Genomic DNA, 10310 nt, shown 5'->3' with positions numbered 1-10310 from the left:
CTAGGCTCAGCACTTTTTTCATTAGTGTGGGAACCTGGATGCATGGCAATGCTGCAGCATCCAGAGCGCTCCCTGGACCAAATAATGAATAATGTAAAGAAAGGAGGTGGTGGCAACAGTGAGATATAATTTTAAGTAAGGATGAGCACCATATCAGCTGATGCTGTAAATCAGATGTAGACCAGAATTTTCCTCCTGCCTCACCTCTTCACAATGGTTTCCCTTGCAAAATGGTCTGGGATGCAAACCACTGAGAAATCCGAGTTGTTCAGTTACTGCATCTGTACTTTTCACCTTAGGTCTGGGTACCAATAGATGCCATGGCCCAGGCAGAGTGCTTACTTCAGAGGTTAACCTCCCAGTGAGAGTGGGGAAGTTCGCATTTAAAATGGAACAGACAGAAAGAAGTAGTTCTTTCCCAGCAGAGTGGGAGGACTGCATGATCTAATGGCAGGTATAACCCTAAGAAACTTAATTTATTTAGGCTCTCTTTTTAATAAAATACATCCCACACAACTGGGCAAAGGAGACCATGCTGTGTTCAAAGGGAACATGCCGTGCACACCAAAAAGCCTCTCTGTTAAGTTGGTTTTATCTCCCTCTCTCTGTCTTATATCTGTGCCTGAAAGCGCAGCCAGTGATCTAAAGCGGCAACGGAGTTACTACTGCAGAAGCGAAGGCAGCGAATTCCACTGCATAGTGACTGTGATTCAATCCTGATGAATCACTCAGCCACTTTTTTTCTCAACTAGATCTTTGGCTTTATTATTGTTACAGAAGGAAAGAAGGAGGAGGGAGAAAAAAGAAGAAAAAGCCACTGCCTTATCTCCCTCTCTAATCCTCTCCAATTTTTCTTTTTAAAAATTTAATTAAATTTTTGTAGGCATCCCATTCAGGCTGAATAAACTCTTTGATAATCCTGGAGGGGAATCTGCATTAAAAGGACGTGTGATGTAGTATGACCAAAACTGATGACAGCATTAGGGTTCAGCATGACCTGTTCTCAGGGTTCAGAAACACCCAGCGATGGAAGGGTCTTGTACGCTGCCTCCTCCATGCATCAAAATCCACTCCCCACTTCACGGTTTGCACCTGGTAAAGCAAAGAGAGTGCCAGGATCCTGAGACCAGGACTGCAGAGGAGCAGCGGCAGGCAGCCTCGCTCTGCTCAGGCACTGCTCACATTCAGGCATCTTTACACAAGGGGATCTGTTTTGGTCAAGCTTCCACGAATGACTCCCTTGGCTCTCCATCCACCTGGACCACTCTGCAGGCAGCGAAACACTTTGCTGCTGTAGGTTCTGCCTGGATGGAGAGATGGCTCCGTATACATCTGGTACTCGTGGTGTAGAATATTACTCTCCTCCAAATATCGGCGATACGGGCACACCAAAGGGTCAGGAGGTGAGGAATTGGGTGGCAGAGACAGCGCAACGAGGACCCACTGCTCGTGCAATGGGTGGGCGCAGGCTGGGATCACTGCCCCGTCCTCCGGCAGGACATAACCCAACTCCTACCAGCACAGCGTGCTTTACCCCTGGCTCTAACCACTAACCACTGGGGCTGGGGAGATGGGGGCCTAAGATGTCAAGACCCTCCTCCAACTGCAACTTTTGAATCTGCCTTCTAGCATTCAGGTTTTCAAAGTGCATTTCCCTAAGACTGCAGTGAGCACAGCAAGGCTGGGACAGGAGTTTGCTGCAGTGCCAGCAGGAAGGGGACTGCTCGGTTCTCTTTTCCGTCACTCTCCAACTTGATGGATGCAGGTGAGCAGCTTTGATCCTGACCCACCGTGCTGCTGGTCTTCGATCCAATGAAGCATTTAAACACCTGCTAGGAAAGCGCATAAACCCGTTTGACTTCAGTTTGCCTGCTCGTGTGCAAACTGCAGCATGTGCTTGGCTTAGGGGTCCGCACTCTGATGTTTTCCCTTTTATGCTATCAGGCTCATTAGTAGTAGCTGCTGGAGATCCTGACTCAGAACAGCAGCAAAGGCAAGTGAGCAGCTGCTCTGAGGACTCAGATCTTGTCAGGAAGAGCTACAACTGCTTGCTCCATGAACAGACATCAAGCCACATATGTATATAAATTCAGTATTAAAGCTAGAGGCTATAATAATGAGTTGTCCAGAAAGCTCACGTTCGTACTACAGAGAAGAAAATGAAGCCAAACCAAAATTGTTTCAGGAATGCTTTAACTTCCAGTTTTAAAATGACCCATCTCAGCTCCACCCAGACCAGCCTCATCCACTTTGTCCTCAGTGGTGCAAACCTGAGAAAATCCAAACTATGACAAGGTGTTTCTTCACGGATTTGATCCCAGTTTTACTTTTCTTAATGTTATTCTTTATCTGTCTTTCAGTTACTATAGTGATGAACAAATGCATGCAACAAACACGAGGCCTGGCAGCCTGGGAAGGCGTGTTTGCCTGCAATGGCTGAAAATACCGCCAAATTTTTTGAGAAATCAGTTGAAAGATCTTTGCCAAAACCCCTCACATCTTTAAAAAATGGGTCCTACCAAACAAGTTGATAATAAATTGTGTTTAATAGACATTTATTTTTTGAAACTTTGTGTATCTTGTCAGCAAGAAACATACATTGCAATTTGTTGGCTGCTCTGGTTTCTCCTGCATCTACACACCATCAAAGGCGTCCCTTTTCCAGGTGCAAGGACCTAAACTGGGATTAAAGGGCATGAAATTGATAGCTACAAACCAAATTTCTTCTCTGAACTTGTGTGTACTTTGGATCACCCTGTTCCAGTGCAGTTCTGCTCTGAGAAACGACAGCCTGAAGAGCTCGCAGTGACGTCCCTCGGGGTCACCCACAAAGCCCGAGAGGCATTGTATGAGTGCAGCAGTGTGCCTGAATCCATGCCATGGATCTCACTCAACAAACTCAGTCTCTTGGAGTCAAATCTGCTGACATTTCTAGCCAGAAGTTACATCAAGACGGAGAGGCCAAGCTGAAGGGCCTTGCCCTGTGGATGGAGTTTCAGCGTGGGCACGGAGCCCACATAGTTACACAGAGGGAACGAGGAGCCTAGTCTCATGCAGACCTGGAGGTACTGGCGATGGAGGGAACCCTGGAGCTGCAGCCGAAGCTGAGTGCTGGTAGTTGGAAAAATATCACTTCATTTCCAAAAGCAGGTCTAGTCAGAAATCCTCCCTGCAGCTGTCAGTACCGAGCCTCATGTTTACATGAAATGTTTACAGGCACTTTCCAAAGGAGAAACTGCACAAACGCACTGTAGCTTTGAACCCCCAAAATACAAAATGCAGTTCCAGATGTGGAAGGTTAGCATACCTGAAGATGGAGCTGCTCAGATCCTGCTTTTATCCTCAGTCCAATATTGCAATAGTTATTTTAAAACTTCAGATGATGAGCTGGTTGTGGTGCCCACCTCTGCCAAGACCGAGGTTTGTTAAGGGTCACAGGGTCAGATTTTCAGCTGCCAAAGCTCTAATGATGTCAAAGGAACCGGGCTGACACTGCAAGCGAAAAATGCGCTTGCGGTGTGGCTCCACTTCCCTTCTGCTATTTTCGCACACAAACAAACAGACAAACGCACAAATCCCTGAAGTTGGCTTTCAAAGCCGAGAGGGAGAGAAGCCCTTTGCCAGGATCAAGGGGGATTTGCCCTCCCCAAAGCGCTCAGCTAAAAACCTGGCGGACGAGGGTCGCAGAGCGCTCCGGGAGCCGGCTGAGGGATGAGGCTGCCGGGGGGGGGGGGGGGGGGGGCGGGCAGAGCCACCCCCCACCTGGGCAGGGCAGGGGCAGAGGCGCAGCCCCCCCCCCCGCCCCGGCCTGGCCCGGGCGCATCGCGGCGGGACCGACCCAACTTTTCTCGGCTCGGGGCTGGCAAGGGAGAGCCGGCAGGAGCTGGGGGGGGGGTGGTGCGGGGCCGGGCAGCCCCTCTGCTCCCGGGGCGGGGCGGGAGCGGGGCGGGGGCGGGGGCGGACGCTCCCCGCGGCCGCGGAGCGGCGGGGCGGGGGCAGCGCTCCCTGCGCTGCCGCCGCGCCTCGGCAGGCAGCGCCGCAGCCCCGCGGGCGGCGAGCGCGGTGTGTTCCCCCCCCCGTCCCCTCCCCGCACTGCACCGCACCGCGCCAGCATCATCAGCACCGAAGACCGGCCCGGGCGGCCCCGTCCTGCCCCGCCGCCGCGATGAGGAGGCGCGCCGGGGGAGCGGGGCTCCGGCACGGCGATGGTAAGGCAGCGGCGTCCCCGGGGCGGCGGGGAGAGGGCGGAGAGCACCTGGCCCCCACCGGGCGGTCCGGCGGAGCGGGGAGGAGAAGGTGGTGGTGGTGGTGGGGGGGGGGGGGGGGGGGTCCGGGGTGCGCTGCCGGCAGCGTCCGCATCCCCCTGCGCCTCCCGGCCGCGCCGGGAGCTTGGGGCCGCGCTGCGCCCGCCGCTCCGAGGGTCTGACCGGAGCTGGGCTGGCGTGGCGGGTTTCTTACTCTCTTGGCTCGTTGCGTGCCCGTCTGCGCTGCTGCGGGGCTGAGCCCGTGGGAAACGCATGTGGCCGGGCCGGTCGTGAGGGGGCCGGTGTAGTGACCGGCATCCCGGTCACGGTGGCACCTCGCTCCGCCTCGGTGCGTGAAGCGGGACGGGCATCTCGAAGGGGCTACGGCTTTGGCACAGGCTGGTGCAGGTGCTCGTGTAGAGGTAGCTGGGGAGGGGGAGGTCGGGGTGCGTGGAATTGCACGGACAGCCGGCCAGGGAGAACGGTTTTTTGTACTGGTGTTTGTTGCCAGCGTGTGTGCCTGCCAGCTTCGATGCCACTGCGCCTGTTCAACCAGCGGTGTTCAGCAAACTGCTGAAATTGTCAGTAGCGATCTGCTGGAAGGCAAGAAACGTTATTCTGGCTGGGACAGAGCAGGAGCTCGGTGCCACTGAGAAAGTTATCAGGCGGAGAAGCTCATCTGGCGCTGCAGGAGTAGGAAACTTCACTTGAGTGAAGGCACTGAAGGAAGGTGTTTTCCAGGAACGGAGCTATGGGGAGTCAGACAGGTTTGTGCTCTGACAGTCGCGTCCCAGGGTCCGTAGTGCAAAGCTTTCCCTGTCACATCTGAGCTATCCAAGCTCTGTGTCTGTTCCAAGCTCGTGTCGCTGAGGCTAAGCATTTCATCGCTGCTGAACACCGACCTTGCTCAGACTTACTCCAAAGCCGAGAGAAGTTAGCGGGAATCTTGCTCATGCCTAAGTGCTTTGATTCAGGTACTGGGAGTGGAGCCAGTTTGTGGATCTGACGCCAGGAGAGACAGAGCTGTGTCTGTGAGTGAAAAACTAGTGTCATTTCCTCAACCCCCCGAGGCATCTTTCCTAGCTCCAAAACAAACTTCCCCCATGGAAACTTCATAGAAGGGTGACTAATTAAAACATTACACAGCTGCAAGTTTCTGCTGCTTCAGGGCAGTGAGGAAGGAGCTAGGTCCTGGTTTGCCAGCTCTAAGCTCCCAGACAGTAGTGGCAGTTGGCCTGGACTGTGCTTTGAAGTGTGTGATGTCATTATGACTTCATTTCTTTTTAAAAATAAAATACTTTTAATGGGAATAGTGCCCCGTGTTTCTTGAAGAAGAATTATTTTCTCTGTCCTGTGTTACAGCAGTTGACTATTTTTGCTTGGGATAGCAAAGGCAAGGTAGATTTTTTTTTAGGAGATTACTTGGATTTTGTCATTGTAGCAGCGGATGATGGATAGCCTGGCTGAGGGCAGTCTCTGGGGGAGGCAGCTCGGGATTTGCAGCAGTCTGTGCAGTACCTCTCTTTGGGGGAAGACCAGCGGTGCAGGAGCTGCAGGTGCGCCCACCCCTGCTCCCGGGCAGGGGGGACTCAGGGACCCGGCCCCCCGTGGTGTTCCCACCAGGAGGGGGAACTCCTGCCATGTGCGGGAGCAACAGCAGCCGCCTTCTCCTCTGCAAAGCTCTTCACTGCTTCTTTTCTGCTCTCCCAGCCTGACCTCGGCACTGTCAATACTGTCCAGTAATGCTGTTGAAAAACAAACATATGAGTGAACCTGTGTGTTTGCTTAAATAATAAGTATTTACACACTAAGGTATGTTTATCTTTTTTCCTTAAACAGTCCCCTACTGGGGATAGACATAAATAGTTTAATTTCCCCAGGACTTTGTAAACACTGATTTAAAAGTAAGAGGAGCAAGTGCACTGACTGTGCTTGTTGGCTCATTAAAGCCCTCTAGGAAGTCTCCAAATCGTACATGCAGCTCCTCTGCACCGCGTTCCTGTGAGTGCCATCAGTGGTTCTCCCCACCTCCTCCTCCCCGTCCTCTGGAGCCAGCTGGCATGCCTCGAGTTTTCCACGTTTGCTCCCCTTTTCCAAGTAGTCCCTATCTCCAGGAAATCTGAGGCAGGACAAAGAGCAAGGTACTCCTCCAGGTAAGGGTGCCTGCCAGCATGGGTCTAAGTCCTTTGGGTGAGAACTGTCTGTTTGGACCTGGTGGAAGGGGTTGCCAGATGAATGCAAGGGAGATACAGCTTGACATGGGACAGAGGACCGCAGGCAGCGTGTGGTGAGAGGGGTGTGAAGAGGAGGAGGTGGGGAATTCCCCACCTCTCCGTTGAGGACACCTCAGGTCTCTCCTGCTTTCCACACTCCTCTGCTCCTGGGCTGGAGGCAGCAGGAGGCAGTGCCTGGGGGGATGCGGAGGACAAGGGGGAATCCGGAGGACAAGGGGGAATCCGGATCCTGGTGCCGTGGTGCACTGGGACAGAGGAAGGAGCTGAGCACCTTGAGGTGAGAACCACGGTGTCCTCTGTGGGGACTGACCATGCTGCCTACTGTCTCCCTGTACTGCTCACTGTAGGAGCAGTGAGCGAAGGGTATGGAGTGTATGCCAAGAAGGCGCGAGGAGGCGACATATTGCCTTGCACATCCAACTGTCACACTACACAATATGGAAATACTCGTTGTGGGTTTGTGTTTGAAACCAAAGCTGTCATTTGAGTGAAAAGCAGGAGAGTGCCATCCTTCCAACACTTGCTGGTGTACATGAGCCAGAGAAGCAGGGTAGGATTGCCCCATGCCTGGCTTGGTTCACAGACGCAGATGCCCAGCTTGTGTAAATGGAAGTAATCGCAGTGATTTCATTGAGGAGCCACGCTGATTTAAGCTGCCTGGGGATCTAGCACAAGGACTGCAGTGCATGTTGGTATAAATACTGAGAATGCTGCAGCTAAACATCTGGGCTGACAGTGTGCCAAGTCAATAGAGCCTCCTGTGTCAGGGCATGACGATCAGTAAGCTTCTGAGGGTTAAAGAAAATCTTCCCTCATGGGAAGACTACTAATTTATTATCCACTTATGTCTTCCCTAGCCCATTAGCTAAAAAAGACGGTGATGAGTGCCAAGGTAGAGACCATCCTCTGTTCTGATGTTGTCATTCCTGTGCTTCGTTCCTCAGGTAGTCTCTCAAAAAAATTTGCAAGTCTAAGAAGACTAATACACCAAATTAAATGGTATAGGTGTTTCTTTGGAAACCCAGTTGATTGCTCTAGGAAGCAGAGTTTTTCACTCTGAACACTGACTATAAGGATGCTGAAGAGCAGGGGGACCCTTTCTGATTGCCCTGCACTGACCCCCAAAATTTTCACCCTACTGGGCTCAGCTGGTGATGGCAACTTCTACCTTCAGGCCTGCACTTGTGGCCTACACTTGCCCTCAGCTCTTATCATCTCATTCCTCCCCTGCGCTGATGTAGGAAAAAAAAAAGTGTGGCATCATTTCTCACCACACATGAATTACATCTAGGGTGGGAAAGCAGGGCAGTTCCTTCAGGTCTCCAGAGGACTGAACACCAGCATGTTTTCTGCTCCTGCCACCTGTCTCTGTGTAGGAATAAAGCCATAGGAAAGGTAAAATGCACATTTAGCTTAGGGTGAGCTGCAGCTCTGAGGGTTGCTGCCATGCGGGCACACGCAACCGCTGGTATTTAGCTGGGCAGGCTGCATTTAGTTGCGAAGAGTCTCGTTGTGGTGCAATTTATGGGGAAGAGGGGGAAAGCGCTTCGTGGCTTTCACATGTCCTTGCACTACTGTTTCCTGGGGTTCCCTGTTCTCCCTGGTGCATTTTCTTGTGGGGCTGCCTTTTTTCCTGAACAAGCTGGTGGTTGTCAGCATGATCTAACCTTTGCCTCAGCTGGTGCAGAGGGTGGATTACCTCCCACAGGAGCCTTAATGTGTGGGTCAGGAGATGGGAGAGGGATGAGCCATATGCTTGTTCTCTTACATAACGTGAAACCGAAACCAGTATTTTCAAAGCAGCTAACTTTAATCTGGTCTTGTTGTGTAATTCCATTAGACTTATTTTTATTAGAAGAAATAATCTAATTCGGGCCCCTCCTCAACCCTAATGCGTTTGAGTGGCTGCAGACACATGGGTTACAGTGAGAGACACAGCCAGCAATGCATGGTGGAAAGCAAATTACTCTGTAAGAAGACAAATTGAACTTTGGCAATTTTATGTGATTAGGGGAACAATTAGAGAAAATAGCTGGAGGTGCACTCGCCCAGTGGTTCGTGCGCTGGTGGGGATGGGTGGCGGGGTGGCAGCTGCTCTCCAGGGTGGGAGTCATCCCTGAGCACAGGGCACGGTGGTGCCGGGGTGCCGCGACAGCCCCCCTGGGTCCTGTCTCCAGCCTGGGATGGGAAGATAATAGTGAAAAGCCGCTTGCTGACCTTCTGTGCTGGTCACCAGCAATACAGTCTTACTCACAGGTGATCTGGGTTTTACAGAGGCATGGTTTGGTTTTGTCTGGTGCAGCAGGGGTTGGATCTGGACCTGGTACACAAGGTCGAGCAGGGGGAGCGTTTTCTTCTGGGTTCTCCTCTTTGCTCCCGAGATCCCTGGATCTGTATTTCATAGAGCCGAGGCAGGAGTTCAGTGCCCTGCCTTCAGTATATCTCATCCCCACCTACTCCACCCTGCCCTCGTCTCCTCCATCTGTAAAGGTACTCACACCCACAGTATTGTTTAAAGTCATTGAGCTCTGCGTAGGCTCAACACCTCCGAAAACCAGGCCTGCGTGGTCCCACTCACACATGCACCCATTCCTGGCTGCATCCCCACACTCCCTCTGCCTCCCTCCCTAACTCGGTGCCTGTCTTCTGATCTCCGGCTGGGCGAGACTCCTGTTCAGCCACACGCTGCAAAGCTGAAGTCGTGGTCGGTGGCTGCTGTTCAGCATTTGCATTGCAGCGGCACGGCTTCCAGCTGCAAGCACCAGAGCTGCTGTTGGCTACGGCAGAGCAGCAGGGTAAGGACTTCATCCCAGCTTAGAGCAAGTGAAGCAAAGGGCCGGCGTGGGATGATGGCAGGGCACTTGCTCAGCCATCTGCTCGGGCTCCGTTTGCTCAGAATCACATTGCTGTGAGGCTCGTTATTTTCTTTGACTTTTTTCCCCCCTTTCAGTTTGAGATGGCACAGACAAGTTCTGCCCTTATTATAGTTCCCATGGAGACAGATTTGATGCCGTACATTAAAGTGGAGTGAGGCGCAGTCAGCTCTTGCCTGGACCAGCAGTTCCCCCCATTCATTTGCACAGCATCTCTCCCAGCAAGAACCCAGGCTCAGGGTCCTTGTCAGGTTCTTTGTCTTCAGAAACAAAACCCTAAACCATGTCTTCCTCTGTTATTCTTTGTGCGTGGGGCACAGTGAGAGTGTGCTCTGGGGGCTCTGGCACCCCTGGGGACACCTACGCTGTGGCTAGTCCTGAGTAAACTTTGACATTATCCCGTTCAGCATCTGAGCAGCCACTCTCGTAGCATCCATGAAAAGTTCACAATACTGTCTTCAAATGCAGAAGAGTTAATTTGGACTGATGGACGGCAACAAATGAATCCATCAATTTTATGGTGTACCGTGGCTGCTTTAACATTAGGAAGGTCACAGATGGTTAACATTAGGACGGTCACAGACCTTTCTCAGAGGTCTCCCTGAGAAGATTTGAAGTATGCAGGTGAACGTTTGGATCCAACAAATGAACTCTTCCATGCATGAGTCCTTGCTCATCAGGCAGGAAGGTGTCCTGAGGTGTCCTGACTCTAGCGGGACACCTCAGCTGAACAACAGTGTGCACGACTGGGCCCTTGTAGTGAAGTGAATGGCAAGGTGAGATCCAGGCTAGTTTCATATGGACCAGAAAAGTTAGAGAAGAATGTTTTTGAGAATCTGCTGAAGTGCTGGCCTCTTTTCTGGTGTGCCATGGCTGCTTTAACATTAGTGAAGTCAAAGCTGCCACCATTAAAGCCCTTCTCAGAGGTCTGCCCGAGAAGACTTGAAGGATGCAGCTGA

General features: G+C 52.2%; 1 protein-coding gene across 5 annotated transcripts in view; it reads left to right on the top strand.

Moving 5' to 3' along the window:
• The first annotated feature begins 823 nt into the window (after positions 1 to 823).
• The window catches only part of HTR4 (5-hydroxytryptamine receptor 4), a 149255-nt gene continuing 139768 nt past the window's right edge, over positions 824 to 10310 (top strand). For 4 of the 5 annotated variants that reach the window (XM_029998256.2, XM_029998258.2, XM_029998259.2 and 1 more), the window contains exon 1: positions 824 to 4208. The gene's annotated coding sequence lies outside the window, so the exon portion shown is untranslated. Of the gene's footprint in view, positions 4209 to 6317; positions 6398 to 10310 lie in introns of those variants that run through there. The other variant, XM_029998257.2, reaches the window with a different exon arrangement.

The sequence above is a fragment of the Aquila chrysaetos genome, chromosome 22 (genome assembly GCF_900496995.4).
Source record: "Aquila chrysaetos chrysaetos chromosome 22, bAquChr1.4, whole genome shotgun sequence".
In the NCBI taxonomy this organism is placed as follows: Eukaryota; Metazoa; Chordata; class Aves; order Accipitriformes; family Accipitridae; genus Aquila; species Aquila chrysaetos.
The sequence above is the reverse complement of the archived record's forward strand: the minus strand, read 5'-3'. Positions and strand labels throughout refer to the sequence as shown.